This window comes from Nicotiana tomentosiformis, chromosome 4 (genome assembly GCF_000390325.3).
Source record: "Nicotiana tomentosiformis chromosome 4, ASM39032v3, whole genome shotgun sequence".
In the NCBI taxonomy this organism is placed as follows: domain Eukaryota; kingdom Viridiplantae; phylum Streptophyta; class Magnoliopsida; order Solanales; family Solanaceae; genus Nicotiana; species Nicotiana tomentosiformis.
In genome coordinates, this window is record NC_090815.1 from 3984888 (window position 1) to 3993101 (window position 8214).

The window sequence follows — 8214 nt, forward strand, 5'->3', positions numbered from 1 at the left end:
GTGGCTCGGATGAGTTTCGGACGAGCCAGAGAGCAATTGGAACTTCCTGCCCAGTGCTGGTTCTGGTGTGTCGCACCTGCGACATTTTGTGCGAAGGTGCGTGGCCGCTCCTGTGGAATACCAGTCGCTTCTACGGAGAAATGAGCGCAGGTACGAAACCGCATCCGCGATGGACAAGCCGCTTCTGCGAGGACGACCGCTTCTGCGGTCACTTGTGCGCTTCTGCGACATTTTGGACGCAGATGCGGCCACTAGTCAAGCTACCATGTTCCGCAAATGCGAGCTTTGTCTCGCAAATGCGAGACCGCAGGTGCGAAAATACAGGTCGCAGATGCAAAAATGCTGGGCAGAATACATAAAATCGGGTCTTAGCCATTTTTGCTCATTTTTTAGTTTTAAGTCTCGGATTTTGGCGATTCCAAAGGGGTTTTTCACGACTTTGAATTGGGTAAGTGTTCTATAACCAAAAGTGATTATATTTCATGATTCTATACTCGTTTATATCATGAATCCGTGAATTTATGAAAGAAAAACCAGCTTTTTCTAAAATCTTCCAAAAACGAAAAATTTAGATTTGAAGGCCCATTTGACATCGGAATTGGATAATTTTTGTATGGTTGAACTCGTAGCGGAACGGGCGTTCGGATTTCGTGAGTTTTTCCGGGATTTGAGACGTGGGTCCAATTATCGAATATTTTAATGAATTTTAGATTTTTATCCGGAAAATTTATAAAATGGAATTAATTCCTATGATTAGTATTGAATATATCGAATTGTTTGTGAATATATTTTATGCTTTCGGATACACATTTAAAAGGAAAATCTGTGGTTGAGTAATTGATTGGAATTTTCAAAGCGAGGTAAGTGTCGTGGTTAACCTTGACTTGAGGGAATAGAACCCTTAAATTATTTGTTATGTGAAATGTATGTGAGCGACGTATAGGCGAGGTGACGAGTGTCTATACGTCGTGAAATTAATTGTTTGCCTGCTTATTTGAAAAATCATAAATTATTTTAAATCATAAATTAATTATTATAATAATTATTTCTCTCCTATTCTTTGTCAAATATTAATTCTTGAATTCCTGCATTAATTGTTACATGCTATTTGAATTATGTGTTTTAATTGTTATTTCACATTTAGCATATTAAATATTAAACTGCCTATTTTCTCCCTGATTTTCATAATAATTTACTATTTGTCATTGTTTGTTTTATAATTAAATCATAATTATTGTATGCTTGTTATCTTATAATTTTATATTAATTATTGCATTTATTGGGGAAATTTCTTCTATAAGAATTGATAAAATGGATATATTGGAGGATCGGGTTGTACGCCATAACAAAATTGATTGAAATGGATATATTGGTGGATCGGGTTGCACGCTGCAACCGATTTATTAAAAGTCAATATTGGGGAATCAGATTGCACGCCGCAACAGACTTATTAAAAAGTCAATATTGGGAGATCGGATTGCACGCCGCAACAGACTTATTAAAAGTCAATATTGGGGGATTGGATTGCACGCCGCAACAGACTTATTAAAAGTCAATATAGGCGGATCAGATTGCACGCCGCAACAGACTTGTTAAAAGTCAATATTGGGGGATCGGATTGCACGCCGCAATAGACTTATTTAAAAATCAATATTGGGGGATCGGATTGCACGCTGCAACAGACGTATTAAAAGTCTATATATATACTTGATTGAAATAAATATATGACAGACTTGATTAAAAGGAATATATTGGGAGAGCGGGTTGCACGCTGCAATAGAATTGGTTGAAATAATAATGGATTATGACTGCTGAGTTGGCTTCAATTATTATAAATGAGTTACATGATTTATTTTTATTATTGTTGTTGTTACTAATATTGCGTACAGGTAATGTAAGTAACCAGCCTTAGCCTCGTCACTACTTCGTCGAGGTTAGGCTCAGCACTTACCAGTACATGAGGTCGGTTGTACTGATACTACACTCTGTACTTCTTGTGCAGATTTTGGAGTTGGTCCCAGTGGCGTACCATGGACTTGTTCGGATTTCAGCTACCAGAGGAGACTTGAGGTATAACTGCATGGCGTCCGCAATTTTGAAGTCCCCATCTATTTTACTTTAGCTGTGTGTTTATTTTCAGACAGCTTTATTTTATTCAAACCTTTATTTGTATTTATTCTAGAAGCTCGTACACTTGTGATACCAATTCTGGGATGGTATTTAGACACCGTTATTTTTATGAATTATTTTACTATATTTCAAACTTTGCTTCTGCTTTTGTTTCCTTGATTATTAATAATTTAAAAATTATTTAAAAATTAGTTAATATTATTCTAACATTGGCTTGCCTAGCAAGTGAAATTTTATGCGCCATCACGGTTCGAAGGAGATAATTTCGGGTCGTGACAGTAGTCCTTTTATGAATTTTTAAATCGTGTTATATTTCAATTTATTTTTGTATAACTAACTTTATGCATGGTTATGAAATTTGAGTCTCTGCCTAAAGCTATTCGATAATTAATTTCATATAATTATTCTCTATCTCATATTATTTGCACAATTGCACGAGTTCTAACACTAGTTATTTTAAAAAGATTAATTTTAAAATTGTAGGCATAATTTTTTTCATAAAATAAAAAAAATGTCTTAGATAATAAATGTAACGACCCGGCCGGTCGTTTTGACTATTGCAATCCCGTTCTCCTATTTACTACTCAAATTATGAATTCAGTTGTTATTTGGCTTACCGGGGTAATTGGTTTGGGTCCGGTGAGGTTTTGAAATAATTTGGAGCACTTAGTTCCAAGGTTTAAAATTTAAGTTGAAAAGGTTGATCGGATGTTGACTTATGTGTGACGACCCCGGAGAAATTTTGCTAAGGAAATTAAGAACTGGTGGTGCCGAGGTAGATCAATTAGTACAAAGGAATTAAGATGGATCCGAAGATAATAGAGGCAGTTCAGAATTGGCTCAGACCATCATCAGTTACTGAGATTCGGAGTTTTCTCGGCTTGGCCGGTTATTATCGTCGCTTCGTGGAGAGTTTCTCGTCTATTGCATCGCCTATGACTAAATTAACCTAGAAAGGTGCTCCGTTCAGGTGGTCGGATGAATGTGAAGAGAGCTTTCAGAAGCTCAAGACAGCTTTGACTACAGCCCCAGTATTGGTGTTGCCTACAGGTTCAGGGTGGTATATTGTATATTGTGACGCGTCGCGTATTGGTCTCGGCACAGTACTTATGCAAGACGGTAGGGTGATTGCCTATGCGTCCAGACAGTTAAAGGTACATGAGAAGAATTATCCAGTCCACGATCTGGAGTTAGCAGCTATTATTCATGCCTTGAAAATTTGGCGGCATTACTTGTACGGTGTCGAGTGCGAGGTGTATACCGACCATCGGAGTCTACAACATTTGCTTAAATAGAAGGATCTTAATTTGCGGCAGCGAAGGTGATTGGAGTTGCTTAAGGATTATGATATCACAATTCTCTATCACTCCAGAAAGGCTAATGTGGTGGCCGATACCTTAAGTTGTAAGGCGGAGAGTTTGGGCAGCTTAGCATACTTACCGGTAGCAGAGATGCCTTTAGCATTGGATGTTCAGGCTTTGACAAACCAGTTTGTTAGATTGGATGTTTTCGAGCCAAATCGAGTTTTGGCTTGTGTGGTTTCTCGGTCTTCCTTATATGATCGCATTAGAGAGCGCCAGTATGATGATCCCCATCTGCTTGTCCTTAAGGACACGGTTCAGCACGACGATTCCAAGGAAGTCACTATTGCAGATGACGGTGTATTACGGATGTAGGGTAGGCTATGTGTGCCTAATGTATATGGTTTGCGCGAGCTGATTCTCCAGGAAGCTCACGGTTCGCGGTACTCTATTCATCCAGGCGCCGCAAAAATGTATCAGGATTTGAGGCAGCACTATTGGTGGAGGCGAATAAAGAAAGATATAGTTGGGTTTGTAGCTCGGTGTTTAAATTGTCAACAGGTAAAGTACGAGCATGAGAGACCGGGAGGATTACTTCAGAGACTTAAAATTCCGGAGTGGAAATGGGAGCGTATTACCATGGACTTCATAGTTGGGATTCCATGGACATTGAGGAAGTTTGATGCGGTTTGGGTGATTGTGGATCGGTTGACCAAATCCGTATATTTTATTCCAGTTGGTACTAATTATTCTTCGGAGCGATTGGCTGAGATTTATATCCACGAGATTGTTCGCTTTCACGATATACCAGTGTCCATAATTTCAGATCGGGGCATGCAGTTTACATCATAGTTTTGGAGGGCAGCAGCGAGAATTGGGCACACAGGTTCAGTTGAGTACAACATTTCACCCTCAGACAGACGGACAGTCCGAGCGCACTATTCAGATATTGGAGGATATGCTACGCGCTTGTGTCATTGATTTTGGGGGTTCTTGGGATCAATTTCTGCCACTCGCGGAGTTTGCTTCTACCAGTTAAGCATTCAGATGGCTTCGTATTAAGCTTTATATGGGAGACAGTGTCGGTCTTCGGTGGGTTGGTTTGAGCCGAGTGAGGCTAGGCTATTGGGTACTGACTTGGTTCAGGATGCTTTGGAGAAGGTTAAAGTGATTCAGGAGCGGTTTCGCATGGCATAGTCTAGACAAAAGAGTTATGCCGACAGGAAGGTTCGTGATGTTGTTCACATGGTTATGGAGAAGGTTCTGCTCAAAATTTCACCAATGAAGGGTGTATTGAGGTTCGGGAAGAAGGGCAAGTTAAGCCCTCGGTATATTGGGCCTTTTGAGATACTTAAAAAAATTGGAGAAGTGGCTTATGAACTTGCCTTGCCACCCAGTCTATCAGGTGTTCATCCAGTGTTCCACGTATCCATGCTCCGAAAGTATGTCGGGGATCCGTCTCATATTTTGGATTTCAGTACAGTGCAGCTGGACGGTAATTTGACTTATGATGTGGAGCCAATGGCCATTTTAGACCGGCAGGTTCAAAAGTTGAGATCAAAGAACATAGCTTCGGTGAAGGTGTAGTGGAGAGGCCAGCCAGTCAGAGAAGCTACTTGGGAGATTGAGCAAGAGATGCGGAGCAAATATCCACATCTATTTGAGACTCCAGGTATGATTCTAAGCCCGTTCGAGAACGAACGTTTGTTTAAGAGGGAGAGAATATAACGACTCGACCGGTCATTTTGACTATTGTAATCTCGTTCCCCCATTTACTGCTCAAATTGTGAATTCAATTGTTATTTGGCTTGCCGGGGTAATTGGTTTGGGTCCGGTGAGGTTTTGAAATGATTTGGAGCACTTAGTTCTAAGGTATAGAATTTAAGTTGAAAAGGTTGACCGGATGTTGACTTATATGTAACGACCCCGGAGAAATTTTGCTAAGGAAATTAAGGTTTGGTGGTGCCGAGGTAGATCAATTAGTACAAGCTCGCCGCGGCTCGGACTTTTTGGGTTAAACAATGCACCGATATGTAAAGGAAAATTTTGTCAGAAAATGGTTATTTTTGCGACCACTATGCGGTCGCAGAATCACTCTGCGGATTGCATAATGGTCGTAAAGTGGAACAGGAGAAGGGCAAGGGTTGAGGCGCACCGCAGACCTATTTTGCGGTGCATTATGCGCCCGCAGAATAAGTATGTGGACCGCATAATGACCGCAGACCGGGTTAGTAACGTCCAGCTTTGGAGGCCAAATTATGCGTCCGGTATGCGGACCGCATACCTGTTATGCGATCGCATATGCGACCGCATAACTGCGTCGGAGCTTCCATTCTTTCTAATTTTTGACCCGACCCAACTTTGATTTATAGCCCTTGAAGCTCATTATTGAGCCAAAATCTGATATTTTAGAGAGAGGTGAGAGCATTTTAGAGAGAGAAAGTGAAGACTTAGTCATTTATCCATCAATTCTTGTTCAAGGTTTGAAGATTTCACAAGGATCTTACTAGGACTTCAAAGAGGTAAGAATTTCTTTCCACAATTCTTTAATTTCGGGTTTTGGAATAATAATGGGTGATTTATAGTATGATTCTTGGGTGTAAGAATATTATGTATACATACCAATAAGGTTGTGGAAGGATTGTTAAGTTCAAATGTGTAAGGATTCGGTTGAAAATGGTAGAAATCTTCATAGACTTTAATTGAAGATTTGAGGGTCGAGTTGATGTCGGATTTTGGTAAAATTTATATGGTTGGACTCGTGGTTGAATGGGCGTTCATATTCTGTAACTTTTGTCGGGTTCCGAGACATGGGCCCTACGAGCGACTTTTGAGTTAATTTTAGATTTTATTGGAAAAATTAGTATTTCCTTATGGAATTAATTACAATAATTTGTATTGACTGATTCGAATTAATTGTGGCTAGATACGAGGCTTTCGGAGACCAATTCTCGTGGCAAGGGCATAGCGGAATAAATAATTACACGGGTTGAGGTAAGTAACAATTATAAATTTGGTCCTGAGGGTATGAAATCCCAAATTTTGGTATCATGTGATTATTTTGGAGGTGGAGCACATGCTAGGTGACGGGCGTGTGGGCGTGCACCGAGGAGATTGTGACTTGGTCCGTCCCGAAAAACTGTAAAGTTGAATAATTTATTGTTAGCTATATGACCTCTATGTGCTGAAGAAATTTGGCTATCAATCATGATAGAAATCATGCTTAGGCTATGTTATAGTACTGTTGAGACCCGTAGAGGTCGCGCACTTATTGAATTATTTGCTAATTGCTGTCTTGTACTTAGTCATGATTTTTTTTGCGTATTATACCTCGGTCTTTCTGGATATTTGTTGATATACTATGATTATCTTTGTTTGGGCTGATCTTGTAATTTCTGAGAGTCCGGGAGACTTGAGAGGTTGAGGACTAAGTAAGGCCGAGGGCCTGTCAGTGAGGTAAGGATATTATGGCACGTGCGTTGTCCGTGCAGGATATTATAGCACGTGAGTTATCCGTGCAGCACGTAAGTTGTCCGTGCAGATTATGGCGCTTGGGCTGTAGGAGCCCCTCCGGAGTCTGTACACACCCCCAGTGAGTGCGCGTACCCATTGAGTGTGAGTGCTGAGGGCTGAGAGTCGAGTGGTTGAGCTGTTGTGATGAGCTGAGTGACTGTTGCCTGAGAGGCTGTACTTGCTTTGCATTTGTTGTTGCACTTGGTTGCTATCTGTCATTGTTGTGAAATCTCTGAAAGAATTTATATCCGGATTACTTAAAATTGAACTGTATGAATTGATTTGACTTAAACTGCCGGATTTGAAAGCATATCTATTCTTTGCTGGAACTACTAAAAGTGAACTATGACTGTGTAGCTCGTCATTATCTTCAGTTCCTTTGTTATTATTGTTACTTGCTGAGTTGGTTGTACTCATACTACACCCTGCACTTCGTGTGCAAATCCAGGTGTTCCTGAACATAGCGGGTGCTGATTATTTCGCGCAGTTGATTTTCAGGAGATTTTGAGGTAGCTGCCGTGTTCCGCAGACCTTGTCTCTCCTTCTTTATCTCCTTGTTTACTGTATTTGGTCTCAGACTATTATAGATCGTATTTTTCAGACTTGTACTCATATTAGATGCTCATGTACTCAGTGACACCAGGTTTTGGGAGTGTTGTATCGGGAATTGCTAGATTTTTGGTATTGTATTAAACGTTACGTTTTTAAATTTAAATGAAATCATGGGTTATTGATGTTGTCGGCTTGCCTAGTATTGAGATAGGCGCAATCACGACAGGTTAGGATTTTTGGGTCGTGACAATAAATTATATATCACATTTTGAATGCCAATAAAATAAAACAAACAATTCAAAGATTATTAATTTTAGTATTACAATATGACTCTTTATCACTCAATTATTTTTCACTATACTAATTTGAATTCGCACCGTATAAGATTATTTAATAAGAAAACACGTTTACTATAAATATCTATCCCAGACCATATGATTAAGGGTTTATGGCTCACTTTTCTTTCAATCTCGCCGCCTTCTTTTTTTGGTTTCTCATATTTTTGGATTGGAGCCCAACTAAATTCCGGATTCGTATTGAGAAATTCTACATTATTAGGATTAAAGCGATTCTTAAAGAAGGCAATCTTATACTCAAAATTTGAACACGAAATCTTTGATTAAGAATAAATAAGTACGTACTTACATTTAGTGCCTGCTAATGAATGATTTAAGAGATTTGATTCTCATTATGTTGATTTTTTGAATTTTTTTCCTTA